The sequence below is a fragment of the Salmo salar genome, chromosome 29, assembly GCF_965601325.2.
Source record: "Salmo salar chromosome 29, fSalSal1, whole genome shotgun sequence".
NCBI lineage: Eukaryota > Metazoa > Chordata > Actinopteri > Salmoniformes > Salmonidae > Salmo > Salmo salar.
In genome coordinates, this window is record NC_138319.1 from 44554402 (window position 1) to 44576490 (window position 22089).

General features: G+C 46.0%; 1 protein-coding gene across 2 annotated transcripts in view; it reads left to right on the top strand.

Annotated features, from left to right (window-relative positions):
* The first annotated feature begins 6943 nt into the window (after nucleotides 1-6943).
* The window catches only part of smpx (small muscle protein X-linked), a 45286-nt gene continuing 30140 nt past the window's right edge, over nucleotides 6944-22089 (top strand). The window contains exon 1 of one of the 2 annotated variants that reach the window (XM_014181868.3): nucleotides 6944-7343. The gene's annotated coding sequence lies outside the window, so the exon portion shown is untranslated. Of the gene's footprint in view, nucleotides 7344-8101; nucleotides 8278-22089 lie in introns of those variants that run through there. The other variant, XM_014181867.3, reaches the window with a different exon arrangement.

Consider the following 22089-nt stretch of genomic DNA (forward strand, 5'->3'; position numbering starts at 1 on the left):
TATTTCTGGCTGGGTACTCTGCTGACATAATCTAATGTTTGGCTTTCGTTGTAAAGCCTTTTTGAAATCGGACAGTGTGGTTAGATTAACGAGAGTCTTGTCTTTAAAATGGTGTAAAATAGTAATATGTTTGAGAAATTGAAGTAATAGCATTTCTAAGGTATTTGAATAACGCGCCACAGGATTACACTGGCTGTTACGTAGGTGGGACGATTTCGTCCCACCGACCCTAGAGAGGTTAAAATAGCTTTTCGGCGAAAGCACATTTTGCAATATTCTGAGTACATAGCCCGACCATCACGGCTAGCTATTTTGACACCCACCAAATTTGGCCCTCACCAAACTCAGATTTACTATAAGAAAAATTGGATTACCTTTGCTGTTCTTCGTCAGAATGCACTCCCAGGACTTCTACTTCAACAACAAATGTTGTTTTGGTTCCAAATAATCCATAGTTATATTCAAATAGCTCCGTTTTGTTCATGCGTTCAGGTCAGTATCCGAAGGGTGACGCACGAGCACATTTCGTGACAAAAAACGTCAAAATATTCCATTACCGTACTTAGAAGCATGTCAAACGCTGTTTAAAATCAATTTTTATGCTATTTTTCTCATAAAATAGCGATAATATTCCAACCGGGCGACGTTGTATTCATTCAAAGAGAGAAAGAAAAACATGGAGAATTCACATGAATGCGCATCTCCAGTGTCACTGTTCTCAGCCTGACCACTCACAAAATCTCCTGCTGTTTTTCGCCCAGAGACTGGAGAGACCTCATTCCACTTTCTGGCGCCTTCTGAGAGCCAATGGAAGCCTTAGAAAATGTCACGTTACAGCAGAGACGCTGTATTTTCGATAGAGATGCCACAGAAGGAGAACAAATTGTCAGACAGGGAACTTCCTGTATGGAATCTTCTCAGGTTTTGGCCTGCCATATGAGTTCTGTTATACTCACAGACACCATTCAAACAGTTTTAGAAACTTTAGAGTGTTTTCTATCCAAATCTACTATTTATATGCATATTCTCGATTCTGGGCAAGAGTAGTAACCAGTTTAAATCGGGTATGTTTTTTTATCCGGCCTTGCAAATACTGCCCCCTAGCCCCAACAGGTTGTTAAAGGTCTTAGTCACGTCGGCTACGGAGAGCGTGATCACACAGTCGTCCGGAACAGCTGATGTTCTCATGCATGTCTCAGTGTTGCTTGCCTCGAAGCGAGCATAGAAGTGATTTAGCTCATCTGGTAGTCTCGTGTCACTGGGCAGCTTGCGGCTGTGCTTCCCTTTGTAGTCTGTAATAGTTTTCAAGCCCTGCCACATAAAACAAGCGTCGGAGCCAGTGTAGTACGATTTAATCTTAGCCCTGTGTTGAATCTTTGCCTGTTTGATGGTTCATCGGAGGGCATAGCAGGATTTCTTATAAGCTTCCGGGTTAGAGTCCCGCTCCTTGAAAGCGGCAGCTCTACCCTTTAGTTCAGTGAGAATGTTGCCTGTAATCCATGGCTTCTGGTTGGGGTATGTACGTACAGTCATTGTGGGGATGTCATCCTCGATGCACTTATTGATAAAGCCAGTGACTGATGTGCTGTACTCCTCAATGCCATCGGAAGAATCCCGGAACATATTCCAGTCTGTGGTAGCAAAACAGTCCTGTAGTTTAGCATCTGCTTCATCTGACCACTTTTTTATAGACCGAGTCACTGGTGCTTCCTGCTTTAATTTTTGCTTGTAAGCAGGAATCAAGAGGATAGAATTATGGTCAGATTTACCAAATGGAGGGCGAGGGAGAGCTTTGTACTCGTCTCTGTGTGTGGAGTACAAGTGATCTAGATTTTTTTCTCCCTCTGGTTGCACATTTAACATGTTGATAGAAATTAGGTAGAGCTGGTTTAATTTTCCCTGCATTAAAGTCTCCAGCCACTAGGAGCGCCGCCTCTGGGTGAGCGGTTTCCTTTTTGCTTATTTCCTTATACTGCTGACTGAGTGCGGTCTTATTGCCAGCATCCGTCTGTGGTGGTAAATAAACAGCCACGAAAAAGTATAGCTGAAAACTCTGTAGGCAAATAGTGGGGTCTGCATTTTATCACAAGATATTCTACTTCTGGCGAGCAAAATCTAGAGAATTCCTTAGATTTCATGCACCAGCTGTTGTTACATTATGCACAGACCCCCCCCCCCCCCCCCTCGCCTTACCGGAGTTTGCTGTTCTATCTAGCCGGTGCAGCGTATATCCCACTAGCTGAATATCCATATCATCATTCAGCCACGATTCCGTGAAACATCAGATATTACAGTTTTTGATGTCCCGTTGGTAGGATATTTGTGATTGTTCCTCGTCTGATTTATTGTCCAATGATTGCACGTTGGCGAGTAATATTGACGGTAACGGCAGCTTTCCCACTCGCCTTCTGCTGATCCTTACGAGGCACCCCGCTCTGTGTCCTCTGTACCTGCGTCTCTTCCTCTTGCCAATAACTGGGATTTTGGCCTTGTCGGGTGTTCGGAGAATGTCCTGTGTGTCCTGCTTGTTGAAGAAAAAATCTTAGTCTAGTCCGAGGTGAGTAATCGCTGTCCTGATATCCAGAAACTCTTTTTTTGCCATAAGATATGGTTGCAGAAACATTATGTACAATGTAAGTTACAAATAATGTGAAAAAACCCCACATAGTAACACAACTGGTTAGGCGCCATAACACTGCTGCCATTTCTTCCGGCACCATTTTAAAAAAAGGCAGGATAGGAGCATGACATCACTGCCTATGTAATCTCAGAGCCTATACCAAGGCAGGATAGGAGCGTGACATCACTGCCTATGTAATCTCAGAGCCTATACCAAGGCAGGATAGGAGCGTGACATCACTGCCTATGTAATCTCAGAGCCTATACCAAGGCAGGATAGGAGCGTGACATCACTGCCTATTTAATCTCAGAGCCTATACCAAAGCAGGACATAAACACCAAATAATCTATTGCTAAACTACATTTTGTTGATCATTGTAAATAAGAATTAGTTCTTAACTGACTTGCCTGGTTAAATAAAAAAAAAATACAGCAAATGAAAGGTGTTATTGTCACCATAAAAGGTGAATGAAGGGTGTTATTGTCACCATTAAAGGTTTATTATCTGTGCATAGTGTAACGACGGTCGTCAGGAATGGACCAAGGCGCAGCGGGTTGAGTGCTCATAATTAACTTTTTAATGAAAACACTTACTCAAACAAAACACAACAAAACGATAGACGACGAATACAGACTTGAAGGCATACAACAGCAATTCAAGTGACAACCTCCCACAAATACAAACACAAACACACCCTAATATATAGGACTCTCAATCAAAGGCAACTAGACAACACCTGCCTTCAATTGAGAGTCCACACCCCAATTAACTAAACATAGAAACAGACCAACTAGACAGAACATAGACTAACAGAGCAGTGACCAAAAACCCCGGAAACATAAATCAACTACCCTCTACATAATACACACACCCCGAACCACATAAACCAAATACCCTCTGCCACGTCCTGACCAGCCTACACTAACAAAATAACCCTCATACTGGTCAGAACGTGACACATAGTCACTTCACCCCCACCTACATGTACAAATTACCTCAACTAGCCTGTACCCCTGCACACTGACTCGGTACCGGTGCCCCCTGTATATAGCCTCCACACTGACTCGGTGCCCCCTGTATATAGCCTCCACACTGACTCGGTGCCCCCTGTATATAGCCTCCACACTGACTCGGTGCCCCCTGTATATAGCCTCCACACTGACTCGGTACCCCCTGTATATAGCCTCCACACTGACTCGGTGCCCCCTGTATATAGCCTCCACACTGACTCGGTGCCCCCTGTATATAGCCTCCACACTGACTCGGTGCCCCCTGTATATAGCCTCCACACTGACTCGGTGCCCCCTGTACATAGCCTCCACACTGACTCGGTGCCCCCTGTATATAGCCTCCACACTGACTCGGTGCCCCCTGTATATAGCCTCCACACTGACTCGGTGCCCCCTGTATATAGCCTCCACACTGACTCGGTGCCCCCTGTATATAGCCTCCACACTGACTCGGTGCCCCCTGTACATAGCCTCCACACTGACTCGGTGCCCCCTGTATATAGCCTCCACACTGACTCGGTGCCCCCTGTATATAGCCTCCACACTGACTCGGTGCCCCCTGTATATAGCCTCCACACTGACTCGGTGCCCCCTGTATATAGCCTCCACACTGACTCGGTACCGGTGTCCCCTGTATATAGCCTCCACACTGACTCGGTGCCCCCTGTATATAGCCTCCACACTGACTCGGTGCCCCCTGTATATAGCCTCCACACTGACTCGGTGCCCCCTGTATATAGCCTCCACACTGACTCGGTGCCCCCTGTATATAGCCTCCACACTGACTCGGTGCCCCCTGTATATAGCCTCCACACTGACTCGGTGCCCCCTGTATATAGCCTCCACACTGACTCGGTGCCCCCTGTATATAGCCTCCACACTGACTCGGTGCCCCCTGTACATAGCCTCCACACTGACTCGGTGCCCCCTGTATATAGCCTCCACACTGACTCGGTGCCCCCTGTATATAGCCTCCACACTGACTCGGTGCCCCCTGTATATAGCCTCCACACTGACTCGGTGCCCCCTGTATATAGCCTCCACACTGACTCGGTACCGGTGTCCCCTGTATATAGCCTCCACACTGACTCGGTGCCCCCTGTATATAGCCTCCACACTGCTCGGTGCCCCCTGTATATAGCCTCCACACTGACTCGGTGCCCCCTGTATATAGCCTCCACACTGACTCGGTGCCCCCTGTATATAGCCTCCACACTGACTCGGTGCCCCCTGTATATAGCCTCCACACTGACTCGGTGCCCCCTGTATATAGCCTCCACACTGACTCGGTGCCCCCTGTATATAGCCTCCACACTGACTCGGTACCCCCTGTATATAGCCTCCACACTGACTCGGTGCCCCCTGTATATAGCCTCCACACTGACTCGGTGCCCCCTGTACATAGCCTCCACACTGACTCGGTGCCCCCTGTATATAGCCTCCACACTGACTCGGTGCCCCCTGTATATAGCCTCCACACTGACTCGGTGCCCCCTGTATATAGCCTCCACACTGACTCGGTGCCCCCTGTATATAGCCTCCACACTGACTCGGTGCCCCCTGTATATAGCCTCCACACTGACTCGGTGCCCCCTGTATATAGCCTCCACACTGACTCGGTGCCCCCTGTATATAGCCTCCACACTGACTCTGTGCCCCCTGTATATAGCCTCCACACTGACTCGGTGCCCCCTGTATATAGCCTCCACACTGACTCGGTGCCCCCTGTATATAGCCTCCACACTGACTCGGTGCCCCCTGTATATAGCCTCCACACTGACTCTGTGCCCCCTGTATATAGCCTCCACACTGACTCGGTGCCCCCTGTATATAGCCTCCACACTGACTCGGTGCCCCCTGTATATAGCCTCCACACTGACTCGGTGCCCCCTGTATATAGCCTTGTTATTCTTATTTTCTTACTTTTTATTTTAGTCTAATTAGTAAATATTTTCTTAACTCTTCTTGAACTGCACTGTTGGTTAAGGGCTTGTAAGTAAGCATTTCACGGGTAAAGTCTACACTTGTTATGTTCGGCGCATGTGACAGATAAAGTTGGATTTGATTTGATTTGAATGCAGGGTGTTATTGTCACCATAATAGGTGAATGCAGGGTGTTATTGTCACCATAATAGGTGAATGCAGGGTGTTATTGTCACCATAATAGGTGAATGCAGGGTGTTATTGTCACCATAATAGGTGAATGCAGGGTGTTATTGTCACCATAATAGGTGAATGCAGGGTGTTATTGTCACCATAAAAGGTGAATGCAGGGTGTTATTGTCACCATAATAGGTGAATGCAGGGTGTTATTGTCACCATAATAGGTGAATGCAGGGTGTTATTGTCACCATAATAGGTGAATGCAGGGTGTTATTGTCACCATAATAGGTGAATGCAGGGTGTTATTGTCACCATAATAGGTGAATGCAGGGTGTTATTGTCACCATAAAAGGTGAATGGAGGGTGTTTTCCAGGTGGAGTTTTAATGCTTGTTCAGACCCGCACAGTTTCACGACAGGTCTAATTTATAACGGGAAACATGCATATGTACAGTCTGCGCCAAGTTTATAAATCACAATATTTTCTGACTTTTCAGAAAAGTTGCACGATGAAATTTAGTATGAAATTTACGCAACGGTTATAAATTACCTGGACCCTCTATTCCCTATCTGAGCCTTAAGTGACAAAATGGACAGGAAGCAATGGTCACCAGTCAGACAACTGCTATCTGATCTCAGATAACCTTTTATGTGTGTGTGTGTGTGTGTAGAGAGAGTGGAGGCTAGGGAGCTGGCTCATATCATGGTCGAGTCTAGCGAGAGAAGGAGAGAGGAGAAACAAAAGGAGAGGGAGAAAGAGAGGGAGTTAGTAAGTTTACCTGTTGAGAGAGGGAGAAGCCAGGGAGAGAGAAAGACAGAGAGTTATGAGTTAGTTTACCTGTTGAGAGAGGGAGAAGCCAGGGAGAGGGAAAGACAGAGAGTTATGAGTTAGTTTACCTGTTGAGAGAGGGAGAAGCCAGGGAGAGAGAAAGACAGAGAGTTATGAGTTAGTTTACCTGTTGAGAGAGGGAGAAGCCAGGGAGAGAGAAAGACAGAGAGTTATTAGTTAGTTTACCTGTTGAGAGAGGGAGAAGCCAGGGAGAGGGAAAGACAGAGAGTTATTAGTTAGTTTACCTGTTGAGAGAGGGAGAAGCCAGGGAGAGAGAAAGACAGAGAGTTATTAGTTAGTTTACCTGTTGAGAGAGGGAGAAGCCAGGGAGAGAGGAAGACAGAGAGTTATTAGTTAGTTTACCTGTTGAGAGAGGGAGAAGCCAGGGAGAGGGAAAGACAGAGAGTTATTAGTTAGTTTACCTGTTGAGAGAGGGAGAAGCCAGGGAGAGGGAAAGACAGAGAGTTATGAGTTAGTTTACCTGTTGAGAGAGGGAGAAGCCAGGGAGAGAGAGTTGAGATGTTTTATATGCCTGATCAACCTTCTATTAGTCGTTAATGTCTGGCATCTTGTGACGTTCTCATGACAATTTACACCACTGTCTTGTAATGTTAAATCAACTGTTCATGTTTCATGAGTCTCTTCTAGTCGTTGTCATTCTATAATCCCAGAGTTTCATTTTGGGGCGGAGCTTTGTGTCTGAGAGCCAACCACACGGAGCAGAATCAGGTCAGTCTGCTGGAGAGGACCTGAAAAAAAACAGGCACAGAGCGCAGCAGGAGGTAAGAGACCTGACACACACATACCCCCGTAAACACTGTGTGTGTGTGTGTGTGTGTGTGTGTGTGTGTGTGTGTGTGTGTGTGTGTGTGTGTGTGTGTGTGTGTGTGTGTGTGTGTGTGTGCAACTCAGAATAGAAATAGGGCAATGCCATTTTATATTTAGGTAAAAGATTGGCTTGAACATGTTAGGTCCATTCACTGTCAGACTTAACTCAGTAGTTAACTGTGAGAGGAGGACATGTTTGAGTGAGGATTGTGTGTTTATGAGTATATGCTCGTGCGCATGAGTGCGTGTGTGTGTGTGTGTGTGTGTGTGTGTGTGTGTGTGTGTGTGTGTGTGTGTGTGTGTGTGTGTGTGTGTGTGTGTGTGTGTGTGTGTGTGTGTGTGTGTGTGTGTGTGTGTGTGTGTGTGTGTGTGTGTGTGTATGTTTGTGTGTGTGTATGTGTGTCTATGTGTGTGAGTGTGTGTGTTTCTATATGTGTGAGTGTGTGTGTTTCTATATGTGTGTGTGAGTGTGTGTGTTTCTATATGTGTGAGTGTGTGTGTGTGTCTATCTTTGTGAGTTTTTTGTATGTGTGAGTGTGTGTATATATGTGTGAGTGTGTGTGTATATATGTGTGAGTGTGTGTGTGGACAGAAAGCAGGTCCCCTCTGTGTATTTCTCTGCTATTTATAGTTAGAACAAATCCCAGATATGGGAAGAATCTTACTGCCAATGAGAGAGAGAGAGAGAGAGAGAGAGAGAGAGAGAGAGAGAGAGAGAGAGAGAGAGAGAGAGAGAGAGAGTGAGAGAGAGAGAGAGAAGGAGAGAGAACTGAAGGGAACTGGGATCAAAAGTTAGAGGTTACAGGAAGAGGGAGAGCGAGAGAGAAAGAGAGATAAAGGTCAACTAAAGGTAACTGGGATCAAACGTCAGAGAGGTTACATCAACAGGTAAGAGACTCAGAGAAATACGTGTGTGTGTGTGTGTGTGTGTCTCCCTCGCTCTGTGCGTGTAAAGCTATCTTGATGTCCAGAGCCTTGTACTATGAATCAGGTCTGAGGAGTTACTGAGGTAACTTTGGCAACTCTGAGTTCAGCTCAGGATAACCTGTACCATGAAAGTGGCTGACCTTTCAGCCAGCTATGGCAACAAGTCCTTCAGAACTAACCTGCTCCAGGGCAGGCTAACTCAGGGCTAACTCAGGGCTAACTCAGAGCTAACTCAGGGCTAACTCAGGGCTAACTCAGGGCTAACTCAGAGCTAACACAGAGCTAACTCAGAGCTAACTTAGGGCTAACTCAGGGCTAACTCAGAGCTAACACAGAGCTAACTCAGAGCTAACTCAGGGCTAACTTAGGGCTAACTCAGGGCTAACTCAGGGCTAACTCAGGGCTAACACAGAGCTAACTCAGAGCTAACTCAGGGCTAACTCAGGGCTAACTCCATTTATCCTAAATGAAGTGTCTGAGCCACGAGTTGAGAACCAATGAAATTAGATTCTCTCCCTCTAGCAATGATTGTGTCATCATCCCCTTCATTTGAGGAAGACTACTTATTCAATATTTTACTAATCAAATGTTTTTTTGCGTAAAAAAAATTGTAATTAAAATACGGATGACATGACACATTTAGTAAGGACAGAATGCATTTACGCACAGTAAAACTTTTGTATGACTTAATACAATGATTTTATCAATAGGAGATAAAAGTTGCTTGTGCATTGGTAACCACAACAAAGACGACATTAATGAGTAGAAATAAAATAAAGGCACTTCTAAAAGCCTATTTTCAACCATAGACTGCTGAATTTGCAAAGATAACTTTTCTTTAATTTTACTTTCATTTGGATTGATGTTTCAGCATTGTCTCAATGAATAGTTTGGCTATGTGCAACATGCATGTGCAGTTACAAGCTTGCTGGAGTTAGTGGTAGGCAGACGAGCAATATCCACCATTGTAGTACGGATGAAGCCTGAGCTGCAATGTGAAGCTAACTGATCCTGGCTAGATTCCTTTGTAGAACTAACCCTCTGGTAGATTCTGACTGAGATCATCATCATCACCATTATTATTCATATTATTACATTTATTTGATGTATACTGAACAAAATTATAAATGCAACATGCAACAATTTCTAAGATTTTACTGAGTTACAGGAAATCAGTCAATTTAAAAACATTTATTAGGCCCTAATCTATGGATTTTACGTGACTGGGAATACAGATATGCATCTGTTGGTCACAGATACCTTAAACAAAAGGTAGGGGCGTGGATCAGAAAACCAGTCAGTATCTGGTGTGACCACCATTTGCCTCATGCAGTGCGACACGTCTTCTTCACATAGAGTTGATCAGGCTGTTGATTGTGGCCTGTGGAATGTTGTCCCACTCCTCTTCATGCTGTTGTACACGTCGATCCAGAGCATCCCAAACATGCTCAGTGGGTAACATATGAGTATGTAGGCCACGGAAGAACTGGGACATTATCTTCTTCCAGGAATTGTGTACAGATCTTTGCGACATGGGACCGTGCATTATCATGCTAAAACATGAGGTGATGGCGGTGGATGAATGGCATGACAACGAACCTCAGGATATTTAAATGTTTTAATTTTTTATTTAACCTTTATTTAACTAGGCAAGTTAGTTAAGTACAAATTCTTATTTACAATGACGGCCTACACCGGCCAAACCCGGATGACACTAGGTCCATTGTGCGCCGCGCTATGGTACTCCCAATCACGGTCAGGTTGTGATACAGCCTTCTCTCATCACGGTCTCTCTGTGCATTCAATTTGCCATCAATAAAATTGTATTATATTTGTTGTCTGCAGCTTATGTCTGCCCCATACCAAAACCCCACCGCCACCATGGGGCACTCTGTTCAGCAAAACTGCTCGCTCACACGACGTCATACACATATCTGTCCGGTACAGTCAAAACCAGGATCTGTGAGGAACACACTTCTCCAGCGTGCCAGTGGTCATCGAAGGTGAGCATTTGCCCACTGAAGTCGGTTACGATGCAGACCTGCAGTCAGGTCAAGACCCTGGTGAGGATGACGAGCACACAGATGAGCTTCCCTGAGACGATTTCTGACAGATTGTGCATAAATTCTTTGGTTGTGCAAACCAACAGTTTCAACAGCTGTCCAGGTGGCTAGTCTCAGATGATCACGCAGATGAAGAAGCCGGATGTGGAGGTCCTGGGCTGGCATGGTTACACGTGTTCTGCGGTTGTGAGACCGGTTGGATGTACAGCCAAATTCTCTAAAATGACGTTGGAGGCGACTTGTGGTCGAGAAATTAACATAACATTCTCTGGCAACAGATCTGTTGGACATTTCTGCAGTCAGCTTGTCAATTGCACGTTCTCTCAAAAGTTGAGACATCTGTGGCATTGTGTTGTGTGACAAAACTGCACATTTTAGAGTGGCCTTTTATTGACCCCAGCACAAGGTGCACCTGTGTAATAATCATGTTGTTTAATCAGCTTGTTGATATGCCACACCTGTCAGGTGGATGGATTATCTTGGCAAAGGAGAAATGCTCACTAACAGGGTTGTAAACAAATTTGTGCCCAAAATTTGAGAGAAATAATATTTTTGTGCTTATGGAACATATTTTGGATCTTTTATTTCAACTCATGAAACATGGGACCAACACTTTACATGTTGAGTTTATATTTTTGTTCAGTATACAACAAAACATAAGTCTCAGTACACTTGAGAAAATATTTATCCACCAGCTAATTCCCCGGGTAACATACAAACATCAGCCGTTTAAAAATAAATAATAAAAACAGAGGTCAGGACAAGCAAGAGTTCCTACAACAATCTATCCTCACATCTCCTCGCCAAGTGGACCTCATCAGTGAGAGCCCAATATTAGGTCTGCCAACACCAGGACGATGGAGGATCGACGCAGCAGGGACCCCAAGCAGTGATGAGGCCAACCACAGCACCAGGAGACCAGTCCAGCAGCGCAAACATCCACCCTCCAGCATTCCTGAGGAAGGAGCTGAAGATCTCTTCATACCACCAGGGGTAAGACATTGAAAACTGCCTGCTGAGGTTTGAACGACTGGCCAAGATGTGACGGTGGCCAGAGGTACAATGGGCCTGTAAACTTGTCCCATTGCTCACTGGCAAGGCCTAGAGGCTTACACAGTGAAGGAAGAGGGGTTGTCCAACGTCTACAAGAACTTGAAGGGTGCGCTGCTGGTGAAGTTAAACATCTCCCGGAGACCTACCATCAACGCCTCAGAGCTGCATCGACGCCGTCGGATGATTCACTGATGGAGACATACCACCGCCTCAAGGGCCTCTACCAACGATGGGTTCGACCGGATGAGAAGATGCGGGACGAGATTGGTGATGTCGTCATCCTCAAGCAACTTCTGCAAGTTCTCCCACATGATACTCGGACCTGGGTCCAAGGATGGGCTTATGGAGGCAAAGCTGGCACTGCAGTACCTTAACGCAAGTAAAGGGGTCCAACCACGACCTGCAGCACCCACTCCAAGGAGATTTAGAGACACAAGGGGCACAAGGGACATTAGAGACACCAGAGATGGTGTAGGTAAATCTGAGGGGTTTGTGTCTGGGAGGAGGGATGTAAGGGATCATGCAGTTCATTCTGAAAGGAGTGGCCTGACCTGATTTACTGTCAGCAGCAAGGGCACAAAGCTTCAATGTGTCCACCACGTAAATCCAAGCTCTCAGGTTACTGATATCTGCTCAGAGAGGGGGATGGTGTTCAGCATAGGCAGAGTGGGGAAGAGTCAGTCTTGGTACCTGTAAAAGGGAATTGTAAAAGTCTTACTGCAATGCTTGACACCGGCAGTTCCCTGTCTTTGATCGGAATATGTTATGTACCTGGCAATTGCATTGATTGCGGTCACCAGACACTGAACCATTGTGTCCACGGTGACCAGTTGCAGCAGCCCATAGCTGAGCTCACAGTTGAGATTCAGGGTCAGATGTACCTCCTGAAAGTTGGGATAATGGAGAATCTACCTTTTGAGTTGATTTTGGGGAGGGATGTGCCTGTACTTTCTGATCTGTTGGAAATGCAGGGCTCAACTATATGAGCAGTTAGTTTGCCAGTCTGATTTTCATGTGTCATGCTCAATTTTCACTCGTGCCAAAACTGGTTTACAACATCTACCTGACTTGTGTGATAGTCTGTGCAAGTGGGGAACCAAAAGGCCCAGAATGTCACGCCACCAGCGAAGTCTTGAGAAGAATGTGGCGACCCCTATACCTGTTGCTGATATGTCTGGGTAGAGGTACAATGGGATGATCCCCAAAATATTGCTACACTTCAGAAGTCTGATCCAACCTTGAAACTTTTGTTTGACAATGCCTGGGACAGCCAATCTTCATGTGGGGGATTTAGACAGTAGACAACCACATACTCTACCTTAGGTCAGAAGCAGATAGGAAGGTAGTGGTGCCGTCTAGTTGTAGACCCCTTGTTCTCAACCTTAAACATACTGTTCCATGGGCAGGCCACCTAGGGCAACATAAGACCTACCTCAGGCTCCTGTTTCTTCTGGCCCTCAATGTAAACTGATGTTTAAACATACTGCAAATGTCACACCCTGATCTGTTTCACCTCTCTTGTGCTTGTCTCCACCCCCCACCAGGTGTCTCCTTTTTTCCCCCTAAATACCCTGTGTATTTATACCTGCATTTCTGTTTGTCTTGTCTTGTCAGGTCTTACCAGCGTGTTGTCCCGTTTCTCAAGTTTTTGTTCCCTAGTTTTCAAGGGTCTGACCATTCTGCCTGCCTGCCTGCCCTGAGCCTGCTTGCCATCCTGTACCTACCTGCCTGTCTCTGACCTGATTAAGAACATCTGCTTGTCCTCGACCTGCCCTTATCTGAGAACTGTACTATCTGCCTCCTGTGTCTGGATCTGGCTCATATCCTAAGTCGTGATGGTACGAACTAGCCATGACTGACTCAGCAGACTCAGACCAGCTCCACAATGCTGTCTCCCTGCAAGGAGCCACCATTGGAAGACATGAGGAGCTACTTCAAAACCTTATGAAGGGTTTCCATACTTTGGGGGAACGCCATGACAATATGTTCAACTCATTACTGGAGCAAGCCACAATGGAAACCTCCTGGGCACTCAGTAACCACGCTACTAGCAATATTCTCCCCAGCCTACTCCGGCTTCCCAAGAACACCGCTTACCTCCTCCGGAGCGCTATGTTGGAGATCCTGGAACCTGCCGGGCATTTCTCTCCCAGTGCTCCCTCATCTTTGAGCTACAGCCCTCTTTGTTGCCTTCAGACCGGTCAAAGATAGAGTATCTTATAATGCTGATGTCTGGAAGGGTGCTCGCTTGGGCTACGGCGGTGTGGGATCAACAATCCGCCGTTTGCCTTAGTCTGGAGGATTTTGTGGCGGAGGTAAGAAAGGTGTTCGATTCCCCGGCGTCTGGGAAAGAGGTGGCTCGGAAGCTACTTCGCCTGCGTCAAGACTCCCCCAGTGTGGCAGACTACGCGATAGACTTTCGCATGCTTGCCGCCTGAAACCCGGAGTCCCTGTTCCATGCCCTCCTTCATAGATTATTGGAGGAAATCAAAGATGAATTCGCAGCCCGGGAGTTACCCAGGGACCTCGACTCCCTCATAGCCTTGACAATAAGGATCAATGGGCACCTGCGGGAACGCAAGAGGGAGAGGAGGTCTGTTCTCAGCCACACTCGCTCGTCCACGGTTTCTCCCTCGCCTCCGAAGAACCTCGGAAGTCCCAGGTGCCTGCATTCCCAAGAGAATCCGAAATCAACCGAGCCGCTTTGGGGATCATCGAGGACTGGCGACTCATCTCTTCCTGAGCCCATTCAATTGGGCAGGGCTATATTGTCTCCTAGTGAACGTTTATGCAGGCTGAGTTCCAACAGTTGCATGTATTGTGGTACTACAGGACATTACATTTTCCACCTGTCCAGTAAAAAGACCAGGCTCATCAGTAGGCTTCATGCCCTGGTATCTGAGCTGGGTATCTCTACTCAACCGCTCTCCATTCCCATAGATGCCAGAGCTTTGGCAGGGTCACTCACAGAATGGTTCCCATTAACCTGCGAGTGTCGGGTAACCACAGTGAGTTGATACAGTTTCTACTAATTGAATCTCCTCATACTCCTGTGGTCTTCAGATTTTCATGGCTCCAGAGGTACAACCCCCTGATCGACTGGGATACTGGTTCTATCCTGTGTTGGAGCCAGTTCTGCCACACACATTGCCTTAAGGTGGCACAGCCTGCCATTGTACGTCCTTCTGCAGGCTTGGGTAGCCTCGGATCTCTCCACCATCCCACGAAGTACCAGGACCTCCGGGAGGTTTTCAACAAGGCTGGTGCCACATCCCTTCCTTGGCATCAACCCTACGATTGCACTATTGACCTCCTCCCGGGCACCACACCAGCTCAAGGGTGGCTTTATTTTCTGTCTGGCCCAGAGACCAAGACCATGGAGGTATACATTGAGGACTCTCTAGCTGCCAGGATTCATGCGGCCTTCTGCATCCCCTGCCGGTGCAGGGTTTTTTTGTGTGGAAAAGATGGACAAAACCCTGCACCCGTGTATCGGCTACCGGGGCCTCAATGACATCACTGTTAAGAATTGTTACCCAGTACCACTCCTCGGCTTTCGAGCATTTCTAGGGGACAACCATCTTTTAGAAGTTGGACCTTCGGAATGGCTACCACCTGGTTCAGAAACCGGAAGGAGACGAGTGGAAGACAGCCTTCGACATGGCTAGCGGACACTACAAGTACCTCGTTATGCCGTTTGGTCTGACCAACACTCCCACAGTGTTCCAGGCCCTGGTCAGTAATGTGGTCTGTGACATGTTTAACCGGTTTGTGTTTGTCTATCTTGACAACATCTTTGTCTTTTCCCGGTTGGCTCAAGAGCATGTTCTCCATGTCCGACAAGTCCTCCAGTGAGTCTTGGAGAACCAGCTGTTTGTTAAAGTGGAGAAATGTGAGTTCCATCGTTCCACTATCTCCTTTCTGGGATATGTCATCGCTGCAGGGAACATTCAGATGGATCCTGACAAGGTGAGAGCATTGGTGGATTGGCCCCAACGCACATCCAGAGTGCAGTTGCAACGTTTCCTGGGATTTGCTCATTTCTTCTGACGCTTTATTAAGGGCTACAGCACCCTGGCCTGCCCCCCTCTCTGCATTCACCTCTCCCAAGGTTCTGTATGACGTGGTCCCCATCCTCATCCATCCGGACCCGTCCCGTCAGTTCGTGGTGGTTGATGCCTCAGACATTGGAGTGGGGGCTGTCCTGTCCCAATGTTCTTTCCAGGACCAAAAACTGCATCCCTGCACTTTCCTCTCCCATCATCGCAATTCCGCTGAGATGAACTATGACATGGAAAATTGGGAACTTAGGTGGTCAAGATGGAGCTGGAGGAGTGGAAGCACTGGCTTGAAGGGGCGGAACATCCGTTCTTAGTGTGGACCGACCATAAGAATTTGGAATATCTCCGCACCGCCAAGCGCCTCAACTCAAGGCAGGCTCGTTGGGCTCTGTTATTCACTTGATTAAATTTTACCATTGCCTACTGCCCTGGGTCCAAGAATGTGAAGCCTGAGGCCCTCTCCCACCTGTATAGTTCCACTGCTATACCATCTGACCCTGAGACCATCCTCCTTACCTCCTGTCTAGCAGTCACACTAGTCTGGGGTATTGAGAGCCGGGTCCGCAAGGATCTCTGCAAAGGGTACTGGCAGGTTACCCTGGACAAAAAGTCCAGGTCTTACACTGCCTTCCGGATGCCGATGGGCCTGTTCCAGTTCAAGGTTATGAAGTTTGGGCTTCATGGGGCCCCTGCAACTTCCAGAGGCTGATGGACAAGGTCCTCCATGACTGTGACGATTGCTGTGCTGCCTACTTGAATGATGTGGTGATCTACAGCCAATCCTGATATAGGTAGAGCACATATAGCATCTTAGCAGAGTCCTGGGGAAGATCCATGATGCAGGCCTCACGCTTAACCTCCTGATGTGTGAGTGGGTGAAACAGGAGATGTGTGAGTGGGTGAAACAGTACCTGGGTTACTAGCTGGGTAAGGGTGAAGTCCTCCCTAGCTCTGGCAGGGTGGTACCGTTGATTCATTCCCCAGCTCTCCACCATCGCAGTTCCCCCGACCAACCTCACATCAAAGGTGGCAAACCTGTGAAGTGAACTGAGGAGTTTGAGGAAGCATTCATGATGCAAAAAAATGTCTGTGCTCATCCCCTGTTCTCCAGAGCCCTTATTTTCAGAAGAGGTTCCTTGTACAGTTGGATGCTTCGGCTGTAGGAATTGGAGCTGTACTGGCCTAAGGGAGCCAGGAGAAGAGCTCCCCGTGCTATATATGAGTCAGAAGCTCTTGCCCAGGGAAACTAGATATTCGACCATTGAGAAGGTGTGCCTGTCTATGATGTGGGCGCTAGACAGCCTTCGGTACTACCTGCTTGGGAAAGAATTTGACCTGCACTCGGACCAGAGAGCCCTGACCTAGATCCAGACCATAAAGGACCGGAATGCTCGCATGACCAGGTGGTATCTGGAGCTCCAGCCCTTCTTGTTCTGTGTACGTCACAAGGCAGGAAAAGAAAATGTCATGGTGGACTACCTATCCCGAATTTAAGTGACATTTATTGTACTTGTCAATGCTATGGATGAGCACTCTGTTTGTTTGTTTCTGTTCCTCTCTCTCCCTCTTTGTAGCTTCCGGCTATGCTGGAATAAGGACCCTAGCTACGGAAATCGGACTGGCTTTTTTAGTGCCTTTCCTGAATTGCATGTCCATGTGAATGGGAGTACTGGAAGACACCATGTCAGTAGCGGTGGGGTTATGTAAATGTATAAGATCACAAGTGGCGCCAGAGAAGAAGGCAGATGTTTTACGTGTCCCCAACCGATTGTGTTTTTTGTTAGTTTAGTGAGCGTTTGACAGTGATTAGGGGTGGTCGTTTGACCGCGGACCCATAACGGATGCAGGCAATGAGGCAGTGATCGCTGAGATCCTGATTGAAAACAGCAGAGGTGTATTTGGAGGGCAGGTTGGTCAGGATGATATCTATGAGGGTGTCCATGTTTACGGATTTAGGGTTGTACCTGGAGGGTTCCTTGATAATTTGTGTGAGATTGAGGGAATCTAGCTTAGATTGTAGGACGGCATATCCCAGTTTAGGTCACCTAACAGAACAAACCTTGAAGATATATGGGGGGCAATCAATTCACATATGGTGTCCATGGCACAGCTGGGAGCTGAGAGGGGTCTATAACAGGCGGCAACCGTGAGAGACTTATTTTTGGAGAGATTCATTTTTTAAATTAGAAGCTCGAACTGTTTGGGCATAGACCTGGAAAGCATGACAGAACTTTGCAGGCTATCTCTGCAGTAGATTGCAACTCCTCCCCCTTTGGCAGTTCTATCTTGACGGAGAATGTTGTAGTTGGGGATGGAAATTTCAGAATTTTTGGTGGCCTTCCTAAACTAGGATTCAGACACGGCAAGGACATCAGGGTTGGCGGAGTGTGCTAAAGCAGTGAGTAAAACACACTTAGGGAGGAGGCTTCTGATGTTAACATGCATGAAACCAAGGCTTTTATGGTTACAGAAGTCAACAAATGAGAGCGCCAGGGAACACACAGGGCCTAGGTTAACCTCTACATCACCCAAGGAACAGAGGAGGGGTAGGATGAGGATATGGCTAAAGGCTATCAGAACTGGTCGTCTAGTGCGTTGGGAACAGAGAATAAAAGGAGCAGATTTCTGGGCGTGGAAGGACAGATTCAGGGCATAATGCACAGACAGGGGTATGGTAGGGTGCGGGTACAGTGGAGGTAAACCTTGTCATTTAGTGACGATAAGAGAGGTTGCATCTCTGGAGGCACTAGTTATGCTAGGTGAGGTCACCGCATGTGTGGGGGGTGGGACAAAAGGGCAGTAAAATAAAACAATGATAACTACCCCAAACAACTGTATACAAGGCATATTGACATTAGAGAGAGACATAAAGCGAGGCATAAAGCAATCACAGGTGTTGATTGGGAGAGCTAGCTAAGACAACAACGGGTAAGACACCAACAGCTAATCAGCTAAGACAACAACAACAGGTAAAATGGCGATGAATGGGCAGAGAGGGGTCAGTTAACTACACACAGGGCCTGAGTTCGAGGCAAGGGCCGACAGATAAACAAAATAAACAAAATGGAGTACAGTGATTAATGAACAGTCCAGCAGGCATCAGCTATGTAGCCAAGTAATCATAGGGTCTAGTGAACAGCAAAAGATGAAACAGGGAAGCTGTTAGGTAGTCGTTACTACGTTAGCCGGGAGATGCACCTGGCTCGAGACTAACTGGTGCTAGCTTTGGGACAAGGGCATCACCGACGTCCGGCGAAGGCCGGTTGAGAGCACAACGGACGGAATCACATCGGCAGACCAGTCGTAATGGATCGGCGGGGCTCCATGTCGACAAAGGGTCCAGGCCAATTGGCAAAAGAGGTATTGTAGCTGGAGTAATTTAGTTTGCTAGCCGGAAGAGGCGCCTGGCTCGAGGCTAACTGGTGCTAGCTTCGGGACAAGGGTGTAAGCCACTATAGCCACTCCGACGCATCCGGTGCAAAGGTCCAGAGCTTATGGCAGGAATCCGGTGATGTAGTGGCTTCTAGTCGTTTAGTTAAGAGTCCGGGAGACATCAGCTGTGTAGTTGAGTGATCATAGGGTCCACTGAGCAGGCCGGGAGATGGGCCTGGCTCAAGGCTGGGCCACTCAGTAGCAGCTAGCTAGCTGCGATGATCCAGTGCAATGGTCCAGAGCTTATGGCAGGAATCTGGTGATGTAATGGAGAAAAGTGGTCAGAAAAGCAGTTCTTAATATGCACGACGCAACACGGAGTGCCTGGATACACCCCTTAGCCGTGGTATATTGGCAATATACCACAAGCCCCGAGGTGCCTTATTGCTATTATAAACTGGTTACCAATGTAATTAGAGCAGTACAAATGAGTGTTTTCTCATGCCCGTGGTATATGGTCTGATATACCATGGCTGTCAGCCAATCAGCATTCAGGGCTCGAACCACCCAGTTTATAATGAGTTATGAGGTAGGCCATCAATGTAAATAAGAATTTGTTCTTAAATTCTATGGGCTACGTGGGACATCCCACCCACAGCCAGTGAAATATCAGGGCGGCAAATTCAAAAACAACAAAATGTCATAATTCAACTTTCTCAAACATACAACTATTTTACACCATTTTAAAGATACACTTCTCTTTGATGTAACCACATTGTCCGATTTCAAAAAGGCTTTACAGAGAAAGCAAAGCATTAGATTATGTTAGGAGAGTACATAGACAAAAATAATCACACAGCCATTTTCCAAGCAAGGACATGTGTCAATACAACCCAAAACACAGCTAAATGAAGCACTAATCTTTGCCGATCATCATCAGATGACACTCCTAGGACATTATGTTACACAATACATGTAAAAATCTGTATTTTACATTGGCGCGTGATGTTCAGAAAATGTATTCCCACCAAAACTCCCGGTGAATGTGTACATCAATTTACAAAAATACTCATCATAAACGTTGACAAAATATATAACAATTATTTAAAGAATTATAGATAGACTACTCCTGGATGCAACCGCTTTGTCAGATTTTAAAATAGCTTTATGGAGAAAGCACATTTTTCAATATTCTGAGTACATAGCTCAGCCATCACAGAGAGCTATACAGACACCCGCCAAGTTCGGGGCAACCTAAACTCAGAATTAGTATTAGAAATATTCTCTTACCTTTGCTGATCTTCGTCAGAATGCACTCCCAGGACTGCTACTTCCACAAGAAATGTTGTTTTTGTTCAAAATAATCCATATTTATGTACAAATACCTCCGTTTTGTTCGTGCGTACAGATCACTTATCCAAAGGCATAACGCGCGAGCGGGGAACCAGAGACGAAAAGTCAAAATGTTCCATTACCGTACTTAGAAGCATGTCAAACGCTGTTTAAAATCAATCTTTATGGTATTTTAACGTAAAATTGCGATAATATTCCAACCGGACAATAGCATATTCATTCTAGAAGAAAAAGAAGGAACAGCGAGCTAGTGTGACTGCGCATATCCACTCCCTTTGTTGCCGGGCAGACCACTCAGTAACTGAGCTCCTACTATCTGCCCAGTGACAGGAGAATGCTCAAACTATTTTCTGAAGGCTGTTGACAGCCAATGGAAGCCTTAGGAAGTGCAACGTCACCCCACAGACACTGTAGTTTCGATAGAGAATCAAAAGAAGAACTACAATTCTCTGACTTTCCACTTCCTGCTTGGATTTGTCTCAGGTTTTTGCCTGCCATATGAGTTCTGTTATACTCACAGACACCATTCAAACAGTTTTAGAAACGTCAGAGTATTTTCTATCCAAATCTACTAATAATATGCATATTCTAGTTTCTGGGCCAGAGTAGTAACCTGTTTAACCTGTCTGGGCCAGTGGGACGCTTGCGTCCCACCCTAATCAACAGCCAGTGTAATCGCGTCGCGCTAAATGCAAAACCTCATAAATGCTATAACTTCAATTTCTCAAACATATGACTATTTTACACCGTTTTATAGATACACCTCTCCTGAATCGAACCACGTTGTCCGATTTCAAAAAGGCTTTACAGCAAAAGCAAAACATTAGATTATGTCAGCAGAGTACTCAGCCAGAAATAATCACACAGCCATTTTCAAAGCAACTAGCATGCATCACAAATACCCAAAACACAGCTAAATGCAGCACTAACCTTTGACAACCTTCATCAGATGACACTCCTAGGACATCATGTTACACAACACATGCATTTTTTGTTCGATAAAGTTCATATTTATGTATAAAAACAGCATTTTACATCGGCGCATGACGTTCAGAAAATCTTTTCCCTCAAATGCTTCCGATGCTCAGCGCTACAATTTACAAAATTACTATTCAAAAACATTGTTAAAATGTAATATTGTCATTCAAAGACTTATAGATTAACATGTCTTGAATGCCATCTCTTTGCCAGATTTAAATTGGGTACGTTTTTCATCCGGCCGTGAAAATACTGCCCCCTAGCCCAGACCGGTTAACTGACTTGCCTAGTTAAATAAAGGTTAAATAAAATTTAAAAAACATACAAAAATGAGAAGCCGATTGCTATTGTACAATGAATATAATTAATGATATGATTATCTGAGTGGAAAATGTATGCTTTGATGTGTATAACGGCTTGATAAATGAATGAATGAGTTTGAAATGTTCTGATGGGAGGGGTTATCCTACATATGGTTCCTCTATCAGTTTAAATGTTTCCATTGATACGTTGATGGGAAATCACTAGTTAGCTGGCCTCATCATTTATGTTTATACTTTTGCAGTACTGTTGTTTTGGAAATCACTATGTAAATAACCACCTTTGCACTGAAGTGTTTTTGCAATTCCACCATCTGTAATTTGTAGAGTTTAAATTTAATATAGGCTTAAGTTACAATTATGGTTTTTCAGTTTAGCCTTCTGGCCTATCATACACAACAAATACCATGTATCTTTCACCATAGAATACCATGTATCTTTCACTATAGAATACCATGTATCTTTCACCATAGAATACCATGTATCTTTCACTATAGAATACCATGTATCTTTCACTATAGAATACCATGTGTATCTTTCACTATAGAATACCATGTATCTTTCACTATAGAA